The 14,649-nt window shown below is 47.3% G+C and overlaps 1 long non-coding RNA gene across 1 annotated transcript in view; it reads right to left on the reverse strand.

The window, feature by feature from the left end:
• The window catches only part of LOC140425717 (uncharacterized), a 164,492-nt gene extending 150,870 nt beyond the window's left edge, over positions 1–13,622 (reverse strand). Inside the window, exon 1 of the long non-coding RNA XR_011947946.1 lies at positions 13,573–13,622. This is a non-coding gene — a long non-coding RNA (uncharacterized lncRNA). The remainder of the gene's footprint in view (positions 1–13,572) is intronic.
• Positions 13,623–14,649: the final 1,027 nt, after the last annotated feature.

The following is a 14,649-nucleotide window of genomic DNA, read 5'->3' on the forward strand; positions in this document are numbered from 1 at the left end:
CCTGGAATCGGTGAGGGTCGCTGCCAATTTTGGCATCGTAGAACTCCCGGGAATTCTCCGTTTGTGCCGGCACTTAGTTACTGAAATGGAGAATCCAGCCCAAGGGGCGAAATTCTCCCCCAACGGCGGGATGTCCGCCGACTGGCGCCAAAGACGGCGCCAATCAGACGGGCATCGCGCCGGCCCAAAGGTGCGGAATGCTCCGCATCTTTGGCGGCCTAGCCCCAACATTGAGGGGCTAGGCCGACGCCGGAGGGATTTCCGCCCCGCCAGCTGGCGGAAATGGCGTTTATTGCCCCGCCAGCTGGCGCGGAAATGCGGCGCATGCGCGGGAGCGTCAGCGGCCGCTGTCAGTTTCCCGCGCATGCGCAGTGGGGAGAGTCTCTTCCGCCTCCGCCATGGTGGAGGCCGTAGCGGAGGCGGAAGGGAAAGAGTGCCCCCACGGCACAGGCCCGCCCGCGGATCGGTGGGCCCCGATCGCGGGCCAGGCCACCGTGGGGGCACCCCCCGGGGGTCAGATCGCCCCGCGCCCCCCCCCCCCCCCAGGACCCCGGAGCCCGCCCACGCCGCCTGGTCGCGCCGGTAAATACCAGGTTTGATTTACGTCGGCGGGACAGGCAATTCCTGGGCGGGACTTCGGCCCATCCGGGCCGGAGAATCCAGCGGGGGGTCCCGCCAACCGGCGCGGCCCGATTCCCGCCCCCGCCCAATCTCTGGTACCGGAGACTTCGGCGGGGGCGGGATTCACGGCGGCCAACGGCCATTCTCCAACCCGGCAGACGCCCAAGGTCTCCCAAACGGAGAATCTCGCCCATTGTCTTCAATCCCCAACTCAAACTCCATTTACCTCTCTTCCACTGGACTCAACTATGTCAACACTGTCCTGGCTGACCTTCCATCGTGCATCCTCCATAAACGTGAGCTCACGGGTGGCACGGTAGCACAGTGGATGGCATTGTTGCTTCACAGCTCCAGGGTCCTGTATTGGCTCCTGCTTGGGTCACTGTCTGTGTGGAGTTTGCATGTTCTACCTGTGTTTGCGTGGGTTTCCTCCGGGTGCTCCGGTTTCCTCCCACCTTCCAAAGATGTGCAGGTTAGGTGGATTGACCATGATAAATTGCACTTCGTGTCCAAAAAAAGATTAGGTGGGGTTACTGGTTTCAGGGATAGGGTGGAGGTGTGGGCTTAAGTAGGGTGTCCTTTCCAAGGGCTGGTGCAGACTCGAAGGGCCGAATGACCTCCTTCTGCACTGTAAATTCTATGATTCTATGATTCAAGACTCTGCCGCTTGTTTTCTAACTGACAGCAAATCCCATTAACCCATCACCCCCGATCCTGTTGACCTACATTGTCTCCCAGTTCGGCAACGTCTTGATTCTAAAATTCTCATCCTTATTATCAAATCCCTCCATGGTTTTGCCCCACCCCATCTACATAGTTTCCTCCAGTTATATATCCCTCCGGAATCTCTGCACTTATCTGAATCTGGGACTGGTATTTCGATTCCGATACGAAGTGCTGACGCCGGATTGGGAATGGTGGCCTTTTACGACTTAAAAAAATGGTGCAATCCTCCGTCTGGTGGGGGGCTAGCAGGCATGCAGCATAGAGCACCCGGCTCTAGCTGTTGAGTATGACCGGAGAATTGCCGGGTCCGTGGCCGCGCATGCGCACGGCGGCAGCCTGCAGCAGCCGCGCTGTGCAGCATGGCCAGGCTCGCCACCCCTGGACCACCCTCCACCAATGCCCCCAGCCCCCTGCCCGTGGATCGGCTTCCCTCCCGACTGTGGCGGCACTCGACTTAACCCGTAGCCGCCACGCTGAGTTCCTGAAAATAAATATCATGAGTGACCGACGCCGTCGGAAACTCAGCCCATCGGGGGCGGAGAATTGGGGGGGAGGGCCTCAGGTAACATCCTGAGGCCGTCTCAACGGCGTGCGGCATAGTCCTAGAGTACGCCATTTTGGAGGGGGCAGAGCATCGCAAAAGCGGCGACGCCCCCGATTTCGGCGCCAACATGGATTCTCCGGCCGATCCACGATTTTGACGTCGGAGACCAGAGAATCCCGCCCCAGGCTGGTCTATTTTTCATTTCCCACTTTAATTGCTCCATGATAAGAAGCCATGCTTTCAGGTCCCTTGGCCTGTAGTCAGCCCACGGGGCCTGTAGTGCTGGTATTTCCTCCCTTTGCCTTTCTGATGTGATTTAAAACCTATCTCTTTGCCCAAACATTTTGGTCACCTGCCCTAATATTTCCCTAAAATAGAGCCCCAATAAAGTACTTTGGAATGTTTTTTTTGCATTAAACATAGGAACGTAGGAATATAGGAATTAGGAGAAGTAGGCAATTCAGCCCTTCGAGCCTGCTCCACCATTCAATCAGATCATGGCTAATCTCCTACTGGTTTCAAATCCACCTACCCACCTGTTACCCATATACCTTTATCCCGTTTTTAAAATCAAAAATACATCTATCTCCTTTTTGAAACCATTTAATGACTCAAATTCCACCGCACTATGGGGCAGCGAGTTCCACAAATTCATTACCCTCGGCAGGTGATATATAAATGCAAGTTGCTGTGGATTATGTTAACAAAGCAACAGTCGGATATTATCAAGGATTTGATATATCCTATCAACCATCAATACGAATGTAGTTAGTAGAGTCGAGACTGGTAGTTAATGTGAGATAGAGAGCACCGAGTAAAATATTGATGGTATTGCTGCAAGAAATCATGTACAATTCATTAGTCGACAATTCAATAGCCATTAGGATGTGATTATATTAAAGAAGATAAAACAAAAATATTGAAGTTCTGTTTTTTTTTCCATGTACGGTATTATGGGTGATATTCCGATGTCCGCTTTTAACTCAAAAGAAAGAAGGAAGAAGCATAAGTCTTGAAAGAGCTCAATTTTATGCAATGCAGGAATATTTTGCCTCGTTGAGCATAGAGTTTCCTTATTAGGAATCTGGATATTGTTTACGGCTATTCTGTAATAAGGAACAATCTTGTACCGCGACAGCATATTTCGGGTTAAGTGCATTTATAAGCAGAATTGAGATCATGAATGTTTCCTAGGGTGAAGAGTTTAGTAAGTTCTCCACTGGACAGATGCTTACACAGCTTGCCTTTCATGTGTTGTAACTTGATGCGGGGGCACATGTGTTGGTTCATCGCTGCTGCACTGCTAGATATCAGTGTACTATTTGCAGGAACAAATTAACCACCACAGACTGGATGGTCTTTATTATTTATGTGTCAGTTGAATGCTAATACATTGGAAAGTTGCACGCTGTTTTGCTGCAGGGTTGCTAACAACCCAAGTGTGTCCTGTAGCCTTCAGCGATTAAAGATTGATCTCAACGCAGCAACCTCAGAGGCCAATGAAAAATATTTCAGGTTTTTTTTAAGCTCTTTCATTTATTATTCTTCAGTTAAAAAAAACATATTGGAGAAGGGAAAAAGATCGATTTGCTCACAGTCAAGAACTATCTGTACATCGGTTCAAGAAGGCTTTTCTAGTAAAGGGAAGTGGGACGGAGAATTCAATGGACGAGCGGAAGATCCGTTGACCTTGGGTGGAAATTTCCGTGCTGGGGCGTGGGTGACCTGAAAATCCTGCCCTTGATTTCGTACAGCTCTGGAAGATTAAAGTCATTTTGCGGAGTTTACTGAAAAAAATGGCAAAGTGTTATTTTCGGCGGGAAAATCAGTGCGAATCCCGATGGCCACGAACGGCTCCGCAACTTTCAGACACATTGAAAAAAAAATTTCCCCCCATGTGAAAAACACCATGCCTGAGGTGTGAAGCATCTGATTCGCTCACCCCATGGTTAATCTGAGCACTTCAATCAAGGAGGCACTGCGTTTAAACGGCTCCACAGCACTTGTTATCATTCAAGCCAAGAGGATGGCACTGAGGAAACCTGCGCTTCGATTCTTGGAGGGGGTCCCAAGAATGGATGCCCTGGAGGAGAGATGTGCAACAATATACCTCGTGCTGGCAGGAAGGTGACAGAGCTTCCCTGGGAGATGGTCACCGCACTGGTCAGTACCAGCAGCCTGACCAAGAGGATGGGTGTTCAATGTAGAAAAAAAATTAATAACTTACTCCGATTAGCTAGGATACATTCTACCTTTCTCCACACTGCATGTATCACTTACATCACCCCCCCCCCCCTCCCCCCACCGGAATGTTACCTCAATCCCACATGCTGCCACCTTGCTGGGCTACAGCAACCGGCATCTTCAAACCTCCCCAGTACTCCTCATCACGTCCCTTCCCTGTTTAAGGGCAGTGCCCACAAATGGCAGGTGTCATCGACATCTGACCCGACAGGCGTCCAGCTCACATCATCCCCATTTGTATTCCGGCAGGAGATGCTTGGCCACAACTGCCGCAGGCAAGAGAAAACGGGCGGTGGGATGCCCGAGTTGAGGTTACTGGCTCCATTCGCAGAAAGAGCCATGAAGCTCACAGGGGAGGAGTAGGAGTGGACTGCACTGACAGCGAAGGTGGGCCTGAGACAGAACAGTGAGGGGCCACTGAACCTTTATCTGGATGACCAGTCTCAAGTGAGTGTTTTGTTTCCAAACCCTTGACCAGGCTTATACTAAAACCATGTCCCTTGCCTTGCAGGAACATCAAGTGAAGAACCTAGACCATTTTTGAGCAATGTCCCACCACGCACCCTCAACACTGCCTTGGAGGAGATCTGGGAGGAGGACATGGCAGACATCACAGCTATCACCCACACCATCCAACATCACAGAGACACACACCTCGGTTGGCGAACTTAGCAGATAGGTTTCTGGGTCACCATCTGGTGAGCACCACACAGCTTCTGATGCACATCAGCTGGAGGCAGGAACGTCTCAAGGATCGGACAGTCGGAGGTCTGCTGGACCCCAGGACTTAGCTGTACCCTAGACAGGTGCAGTGCCACTGGATACACTTGTCCCTCAGCTGCCAGAGATGTAAAATCAGAACCAGGAACACCAAGGGGCGCTGTCAGTGTTTGCAAAGCCGAATGGAGGAATGCCAACACCTTTGGTCACGCAATATATTGCTGGCACTGTGTGGCACTGTGTGGCACCCAGGCAACACTGCAAGGGTGGTGACCGCAGCGGAAGGCCTTAGGCAAGACATCAGAGCGATAACGGGAGAACTCCTCAGTCCCTGAGGACCATGGCTGAGGGCTTTAACTGCATGATGCAGGCACTATATTTTGTAACAGTATACATTTCAAAAGTGTGAATGACAAGTTAATGCTATGACTCACAATGTGGGAAATATGGCAACACAACTCAAAGGTACTTGTCGAGGTTGATTAATGTCTGAGTGTTTGACAACTGCATACTTGCTGTCATTAATTAGAATTCAAGATTAAATAGCTGAGATATTAACAATTCAGTGTTACACCTGACAGTCAGCCAACCGACTGTGTTTATAACTTGCAATGAAACTATCAGTGGTGATTAAAAGCAATCATAAAACAGTGCACCGAGAACTAATAAATGAACAATCAAAAGGACAAGAGGACAATCGGGGGAGAGATCATTGATCACAATCGGATGGATCCAAGGAAGCTATTTTGAACTTAGTAGACGTCAAGCACTTTATAGTCAGATGTTTCACCATCATGTATAATTTTGAGGAGATTGCCAACCTCCTCTTCCTTCAAATTAGACTTTTCTTTGGAGACATTTCATCCTTTTAATATTTGAACATTTTCAACTATCTTAGCCAACTTCAGGCCTTTGATTACTTTTTAAAAATCTTCTCAAGTTCTGCGACATTTGGAAATGTTAATTGCCTTCTTAGCTCTGGGGGTTAGCTGCTAGTGTTATACGGTCCGTTATCTAATGCCCAAAATAAGTTATGATATAAGTTTATTAGTCAATAATGTAATGCAGGATGAGGAGCACAAAGTAAGTATAATTGGCATGGGGTGGGGAGGGAATGGTGGTATACATTCTGGGGACGGGTTATCTCTGTAACCTCCTGCACCTGTACGGCCCTCCGCAACCTCTCCACTTCTCCTAATTCTAGTTCAATCCTGTTTTAAAATGCTCCATCGTTACCTTCAACTGTTGAGGCCAAATTTGCTCCCTAAATGTCTCCCCCTCTCTCTTCTCCTTCAAGACTCTCTTCAAAACCTAGCTCTTTGACAGGTTTTGGCCAATTTTCCGAATAGCTCCTTATGCAGCTGCAGCGCAGTGTCAAATATTGTTTGATAATGTTCCGATGTGCTTTGGAATGTTTCACAATGTTCAAGATTCTATGGGCACAATCGACCAGCAGCATCCTGCTGGAACCGGGGCACGATGCCACTGATAGACCTCGGCAGAGGCCTCCCCTGGGATTTCCGACTACTGTTATGCCTCGCGAGATCTAACCAAATTCCACGAGTCGTCACGATCTGGGTCCCGCCCATCTCCCCATGCTAAGTGAGTTTAAGAACCCACTTAGCTGTGCTCGAGCTGGATCTAACCGCCACCCAGCATCTATCGGCCTCGCCGAGGAGACTCCAGCAAGGTGTTGTTCAGCACTGGTCCCCACAAATGGACCTGTACCTGGTGGAACGGTGCCTGGGAGTCTCCCAGCCAACTGGAAGCCCGGGGGGTGCTTGGCCTCCGGGTAGCGTGGCACCCTAGCACGGGGAGAAAATACAAACTCCACATGGACAGTCACCCGAGGCCGAAATTGAATCCGGGTCCCTGGTACTGTGAGGCAGCGGTGCTAACCACAGTGCCAGCGTGCCGCCCCAAATGTGAGCTAATGATATTGAAAAGGAAAGACACGGGTGGGATTCTCCGAGTCTCCGCGCGTAAATCGCAATCAGCGCCGGGGCGGAGAATGGGCATTGATGCCGAAATCCGGCCCGACAGGAGAACCGCCGTGAATTGCGTGCGCGCGGTCTACGTGGCGCGTGTAGGGAGCCATTGACAGAGGCCCCTACAGGCGATTCTCCGGGGACAACTGGCCGAGTTCCCTACAACATGGTTCTAACCACGTTTTGCCGTGGCGGCCCTGGTGGGGGGGGCATGAGGATCCTTCACCAGGGGGACCCTCACAGACGGCCAGGCAAGCGATCGGGCGTCACTGATTCGCAATCTCGGGGGACCTACATTTCTGGTGCCGCTCCGCGGGCTGAGTCCGCCATGTTGCACAGGGCGGTCGCCACGGGCCCCTGGCGTGTGCATGCGCGGACTCCCGACCGGAAATGCAGAGCTCAGTGTGCCCAAAGTCCAGAGTGAAACGCCCGCGTTTTGACGCTGGCGTGGGGACATAGCCCCATTATTGGAGAATCCCGCCCCAAGGTAGAATTCATACAAAATAAAAAAGAAGGAATTGAGCAAAAATCATAGTATGCAGGAGGAATAAAGGAAGTGGAGGAGTTGGATCAAATTAATCAATTATAAACAGGAAAAAGATTGAATTGAAGGTTCGCGTACACAAAACAATTATAGCAAAAGAGACAACATCAACACAAACAGGACAAAAATATGTCTGCAGTGCAGTATGGATACGTGTGGAAAATAAATTGGGGAAATTGGAAGCAATTATGTTGCAGGAGATTTAATAACACAAACAGAATCTGGGCAAGACCATAAACATAGCAGATAACAATAATTTTAGAGGTGATGCTCCCACAGTGGTGTTGGGTAGGAAATTGCAGCTACTGACTCAGTGGTGATCAATCTTCAATTCTGGATGATGTGTAGCTTGGAAACGATGGTGTTCATTGCTACCCTTCCCAATCCTAGAGCTTATGGGAAAGATGCCGAAACTCTTATTCTCCTCTTAATTCAGACCCCTCATCCGTGGTACTATTCCAGGAAATTCCACATTATATTTCCTCCAGAGAAACCGATTCCTTCTTAATTATATCAGTCTTATAATGAAGAGCAAAAACATAGTGTTCCAGATATTGCCTACCCATCATAACCTCGTTACTTTATATTAACCCATTTCATGTAAACGTCAAAATCTGATTTTCCTTCTAAATGGCTTTTCTTTAACTTCCCAGCGGTTTTTAAGTGTTTGACTGTGGAACTGGGCTCGGCAATGGCTGCTTGGGTGCCATTATGGTACCAAACGATGAGTCAGGGTACAGGAGGGAGATAGGGAACTTAGTTGCATGGTGCAATGACAACAATCTCTCCCTCAATGTCTACAAAACAAAGGAACTGATCATCAACTTCAGGAAGCAAAGTGTCGTACACACCCTTGTCTGCATCAATGGTGCCAAGGTGGAGATGGTTGACAGCTTCAAATTCTTAGGTTTGCACTTAGAATTCCTTCTGCACTGTAAATTCTATGAATATGAATACATCACCAACAATCTGTCCTGGCCCACCCACGTCGATGCTATGAACAAGAAAGCACAACAACGCCTATACTTTCTCAGGAAATTAAGGAAATTCGGCATGTCCACATTGATTCTTACCAATTTTTACAGATGTACCACAGAAAGCATCCTATCTGGCTGCATCACTGCCTGGTATGGCAACTACTCGTCCCAAGACCGTAAGAAACTACAGAGAGTCGTGAACACAGCCCAGTCCGTCACACAAACCCGCCTCCCATCCATTGATTCTGTCTACATCTCCCACTGCCTTGGGAAACCCAGGATATTCTCCCTTCCAACCTCTTCCAGATATAGAAGTTTGAGAACACACACTAATAGATTCAAAAACACATTCTTCCCCGTTGTTACCAGACACTTAATGACCCTGTTAGGGTCTAAACTGATCTTATGGACTTAACTGATCTTCCTATGCATCTTTTCTACATTTGTAGCACTTTATACCGTATACGTCACAGGCTGTCTACGTTTATGTATTTTCATTATGTATCTTCATGTATTTATTGTATGTTCTGTGTTTTCATGTCTGGAACGATCTGTCTGGACTGTACACAGAACAATACTTTTCACTGTACCTCGGTATACAGGACAATAAATTCAAATCTAAAATGGCAGCCTGTTGCATGTCACAATTCCAGTACTGCCAGCAAGAAAAATAGCCATCTTGGTGAACAAGTTCACATGAGAAATATGCAGAATAAACAGGTCACGGTTTCAGTGCGGAAATTGATTTGACACCAGCCATTTTAAACCTCGCCATTCCAACACCCTCTCCTTAAACACACAGAACGAGTCAGCATTCAGCAGCAAGGAGAATTCCTCACCAGTACTATTTAATGGGATAATCAGCAACTTGCTGCTGAGATGCTCATTCGTTTCTATTATCTCGGTTTGAGTTTGTAGGAGTGGTTGGTGTTTTGGCGAATTGTTTAACATAAGAACATAAGAACTAGGAGCAGGAGTAGGCCATCTGGCCCCTTGAGCCTGCTCCGCCATTTAATGAGATCATGGCTGATCTTTGTGAACTCAGCTCCACTCTCCGGCCCGTACACCATATCCCCGAATCCCTTTATTCTTTAGAAAGGCATCTATCTTTTTCTTAAAAACGTTTAAAGAAGGAGCCTCAACTGCTTCACTGGGCAAGGAATTCCAGAGATTCACGACCCTTTGGGTGAAGAGGTTCCTCCTACACTCCGTCCTAAATCTACCTCCCCTTATTTTGAGGCTATGCCCCCTAGTTCTGCTTTCCCCGACCAGTGGAAACAACCTGCCTGCATCTATCCTATCTATTCCCTTCATAATTTTATATGTCTCAATAAGATCCCCCCCGCATCCTTCTAAACTCCAATGAGTACAGTCCCAGTCTACTCAACCTCTCGTCATAATCTAATCCCCTCAACTCTGGGATCAACCTAGTGAATCTCCTCTGCACTCCCTCCAGTGCCAATATGTCCTTTCTCAGGTAAGGAGACCAAAACTGAACACAATACTCCAGATGCGGCCTCACCAACACCCTATACAATTGCAGCATAACCTCACTAGTCTTGAACTCCATCCCTCTAGCAATGAAAGACAAAACTCGATTAGCCTTCTTAATCACCTGTTGCACCTGCACACCAACTTTTTGCGACTCGTGCACCAGCACACCCAGGTCCCTCTGCACAGCAGCATGTTTTAACATCTTACCGTTTAAATAATAATCCATTCTGCTGTTATTCCTCCCAAAATGGATAGCCTCACACTTGGCAACATTGAATTCCATCTGCCAGACCCTAGCCCATTCACCTAACCTATCCAAATCCTTCTGCAGACTTCCGGTATACTCTGCCCTTTTTGCTTTACCACTCATCTTAGTGTCGTCTGCAAACTTTGACACATTGCACTTGGTCCCCAACTCCAAATCGTCTATGTAAATTGTGAACAACTGCGGGCCCAACACTGATCCTTGAGGGACCCCACTAGTTACAGGTTGCTAACCAGAGAAACACCCATTTATCCCCACTCTCTGCTTTCTGTTAGTTAACCAATCCTCTACCCATGCTACCACTTTACCCTCAATGCCATGCATCTTTAGTTTATGCAGCAACCTTTTGTGTGGCACCTTGTCAAAAGCTTTCTGGAAATTCAGATATACCACATCCATTGGCTCCCCGTTATCTACTGCACTGGTAACGTCCTCAAAAAATTTTACCAAATTAGTCAGACACGACCTACCCTTTGTGAACCCATGCTGCGTCTGCCCAATGGGACAATTTCCCTCTAGGTGCCCCGCTATTTCCTCCTTAATGATAGATTCCAGCATTTTCCCTACAACCGAAGTTAAGCTTACCGGCCTATAATTAACCGCTTTCTGCCGACCTCCTTTTTTAAACAGTGGTGTCACGTTTGCTACTTTCCAATCCTCTGGGACCACCCCAGAGTCTAGTGAATTTTGATAAATTATCACTAGTGCGTTTACAATTTCCCTAGCCATCTCTTTTAACACTCTGGGATGCATCCCATCAGGGCCAGGAGACTTGTCTACCTTTAGCCCCATTAGCTTGCCCAATACTGCCTCCTTAGTGATTACAATCATCTCAAGGTCCTCACCTATCATATCCTTATTTCCATCAGTCACGGGCATGTTATTTGTGTCCTCCACTGTGAAGACTGACCCAAAAAACCTGTTCAGCTCCTCAGCCATTTCCCCGTCTCCTATTATTAAATCTCCCTTCTCATCTTCCGAAGGACCAATATTTACCTTAGCCACTCTTTTTTGTCTTATATATTTGTAGAAGCTTTTACTATCTGCTTTTATGTTCTGAGTCAGTTTACTTTCATAGTCTACCTTACTCTTCTTTATGGCTTTTTTAGTAGCTTTCTGTTGTCCCCTAAAGACTTCCCAATCCTCTAGTCTCCCACTAATTTTTGCCACTTTGTACGTTTTTTCCTTCAATTTGATACTCTCCCTCACCTCCTTAGATATCCACGGTCGATTTTTCCCCTTTCTACCGTCTTTCTTTTTTGTCGGTATGAAACTTTTCTGAACACTGTGAAAGATCGCTCGGAATGTTCTCCACTGTTCCTCAACTGCTTCACCATGAAGTCTTTGCTCCCAGTCTACCTTAGCTAGTTCTTCTCTCATCCCATTGTAATCGCCTTTGTTTAAGCACAAAACACTAGTGTTTGATTTTACCTTGTCATCCTCCAACTGTATTTTAAATTCCACCATATTGTGGTTGCTCCTTCCAAGAGGATCCCAAACTATGAGATCATTAATCAATCCTGCCTCATTACACAGGACTAGATCTAGGACCGCTTGTTCCCTTGTAGGTTCCATTACATACTGTTCCAGGAAATTATCCCGGGCACATTCTATAAACTCCTCCTCAAGGCTGCCTTTACCAACCTGGTTAAACCAATCAATATGCAGATTAAAATCTCCCATGATAACCGCTGTACCATTTCTACATGCATCCGTTATTTCTTTGCTTATTGCATGCCCTACCATCCTGTTACTATTTGGTGGCCTATAGACTACTCCTATCAGTGACCTTTTCGCCTTACTATTCCTGATTTCCACCCAAATTGATTCAACCTTGTCCTCCATAGCACCAATATCATCCCTTACTCTTGCCCGGATGCCATCCTTAAACAACAAAGCTACACCACCGCCCTTACCGTCCATTCTATCCTTTTGTATAGTCTGATACCCTTGGATATTTAACTCCCAGTCGTGACCATCTTTTAACCATGTTTCAGTAATGACCACTAAATCATAGTCATTCACGATGATTTGCGCCATCAATTATTTCGTATACTACGAGCATTCAGGTAAAGTACACTTATGCTGTTTTTTATGTCTTTGTTATGAATCCTAACACCTTGATCAGTAACTTTTCGCAATTTATTTTTTCTCTTACCCTTTCTCCTAATTTTCCTTGTCTTTGAACCCATATCTCTACATAATAACCTGTCACGTAACCTGCTGCCTTGATCTCCATTAACCATTATACTGTCCATAGCTTTACACTTCCCTTCCCCCCAACTTGCTAGTTTAAAGTCCTTGTGACCAACCTATTTATCCTATTCGCGAGAACACTGGTCCCAGAATGGTGAAGTTGGCACTGGTGAAGTTGGCAATTCAGTGGCACTCCATGTGACAGGACCTTGGTTGTGATGGCAAAAGTTCTAGTCAGGCCAAGCTGCTCCCAATTAATTGCAAACCCTCTCCCAGATTCAGCAAGAGCTGACACGGAAAAGAAGAGGATAAGCTGCTCACAGAGAGAGGAGAAGAGGGAAAGGTCTCTTAACAGGAGGCTTAGTCTATGGTCTTATGGGAGCATTGCTCTTATCTCCACTTAAACCAGGAGCAGTGTATGCATTGTCTACATTTTACAAAGGAGTGCTTACAGAACTCTACCACCTTTTGCAATTGGAGATGTGACCTCACAACACAGGGCAAGGACAGTGTTGTCACTGGATGTGAAGGTGAACGTGGCCCTGAATTTCTTCCCACTGGAACCTTTCCTGTTTCACGTAGTAAAATCTGTAAGATCGTCCACTTTGACATCCACTGTTCTATCAGAGAGATGATGGATGCTCTTTAAACTGGGAGGCTGGAAGTTCATTGTATTCTCTGAGGAGCAGGCAGAGACTGCAAGTGGCCTTGTCAGGATTTGGGGCTTCCCCATAATGCAGGGCGCTATCGACAGCTCACATACAGTTTTGCAGGTGTTGCATGTAAATGCTGAGAAGGACCACACCAGCAAAGGTCTGCATTGGTGTGCTACTATATTCAGCGCATCATACTGGGGAATTCCTGCTTTCCTTGCATCAGTCATGACACTTTCATCCTGTTGCCTCAGCATGCGGACAGCGAGAGCCGTGCTGCCTTGGGAAACTTCATAGAGCCGACCTTACCATTTCTCGGAGGAGGAACAAACCCTCCTCAAACTGCCCATTTCCAGTTTAAAATGGTGCAGGACGAGGGTGGCACCAACTAATCCACTTTGTCCATTAAGGTTGTGTAGTGATCTGTACATCTGCACATACACCAGGGACTACAGCACAGATGTAACAGCCACAGCATCACTAGAGGATAGCATCAGAGACAGGTATAAAGGGTCCGACCCAAGGGAGGATCCGCCTTTTTTAGAAGCACAGGGCTAGTGAGCAGCAGCACACAGGGACAGCTCAGCATAGGCAGTTTACCTTATTTTCACTGGTGATACCTCTTGGCTGTATTACATCTAGTTGAGCTCTGGAAACAGAACGAACCGCTGAATAAAGTACTTGTGTTAACTGGAAGTCGACAATCTTTATTCAGACTTAGAGAATAACATAGGTTACACAGGTTGTTGACTTTCTCACCCTGTCAAAGATGTTGGGCTTTAAGAAGTATCTTAAAGGAGAAAAGTGAGTAGAGAGTGGGGGGTGGGGGAAGGAAAGAGAGAATTCCAGAGCTTACAGTCTTGGCAGTTGAAGGCCACCAATGGTGAAGTAATTAAAATTGGGGAAGCTCAAGAGGTAGAATTACAGGAGCGTGACTACCTCTGAGAGTTCTAGCACTGGAGAAGATCGCAGAGATAGGGCGGGATGAGGGCATGGAGGGATTTAAAAACAAGGATCAAAATGTTAAAAGCATGTATTGTTTAACCAGGGACCAATGTATGTCGCCGAACACTTGGGTGATGGGTGACCATACTTGGTGTGAGCTCGGGCAAGAGCAGCAGAGTTTTGGATGACTTTGTGTCTATGGAGGATAGGCGTAGACGGCTGAACAGGAGGCTGTTGAATTAGTCAAGACTAGAGGCAGTGAAGGCATGAATAAGGAGTTCAGCAGCAGATGAGTTGAGATTGGGGCTGAGTCAAACAATATTTTGGAGGTGAAAATAGTTGGGCTTGGTGATGTCGCAGCAATGTAGTCACAAGGTCATCTTGGGGTCAAATATGACACCCATGGTACAAATCACCTGGTGCGGCTCAGACTGTTGCCAGGGAGACAGATGGAGTTGGCAGCTGGAAACAGGTTTTGTGGCGGTACCAAAGATAGTGGCTCCAATCTTCCCAAATTTTTGTTTGAAGTAAGTTTGTGCTCGATACCCAGTACTGGATGCCAGACAAGCAGTCTGATAATTTAGGGGCAGTGAAGCAGTGAAGAGAGGTGGGGAGGGAGGTCTGTGCGTCAACAGTGTCCATGTGAAAACTAATGCCGTGCCTTCGGATTATATCGCCAAGGGGCAGTTGTAGATGAGAAATAGAAGGAGACAAGGATCGATCCTGACACCA

The sequence above is a fragment of the Scyliorhinus torazame genome, chromosome 6, assembly GCF_047496885.1.
Source record: "Scyliorhinus torazame isolate Kashiwa2021f chromosome 6, sScyTor2.1, whole genome shotgun sequence".
NCBI classification, from domain to species: domain Eukaryota; kingdom Metazoa; phylum Chordata; class Chondrichthyes; order Carcharhiniformes; family Scyliorhinidae; genus Scyliorhinus; species Scyliorhinus torazame.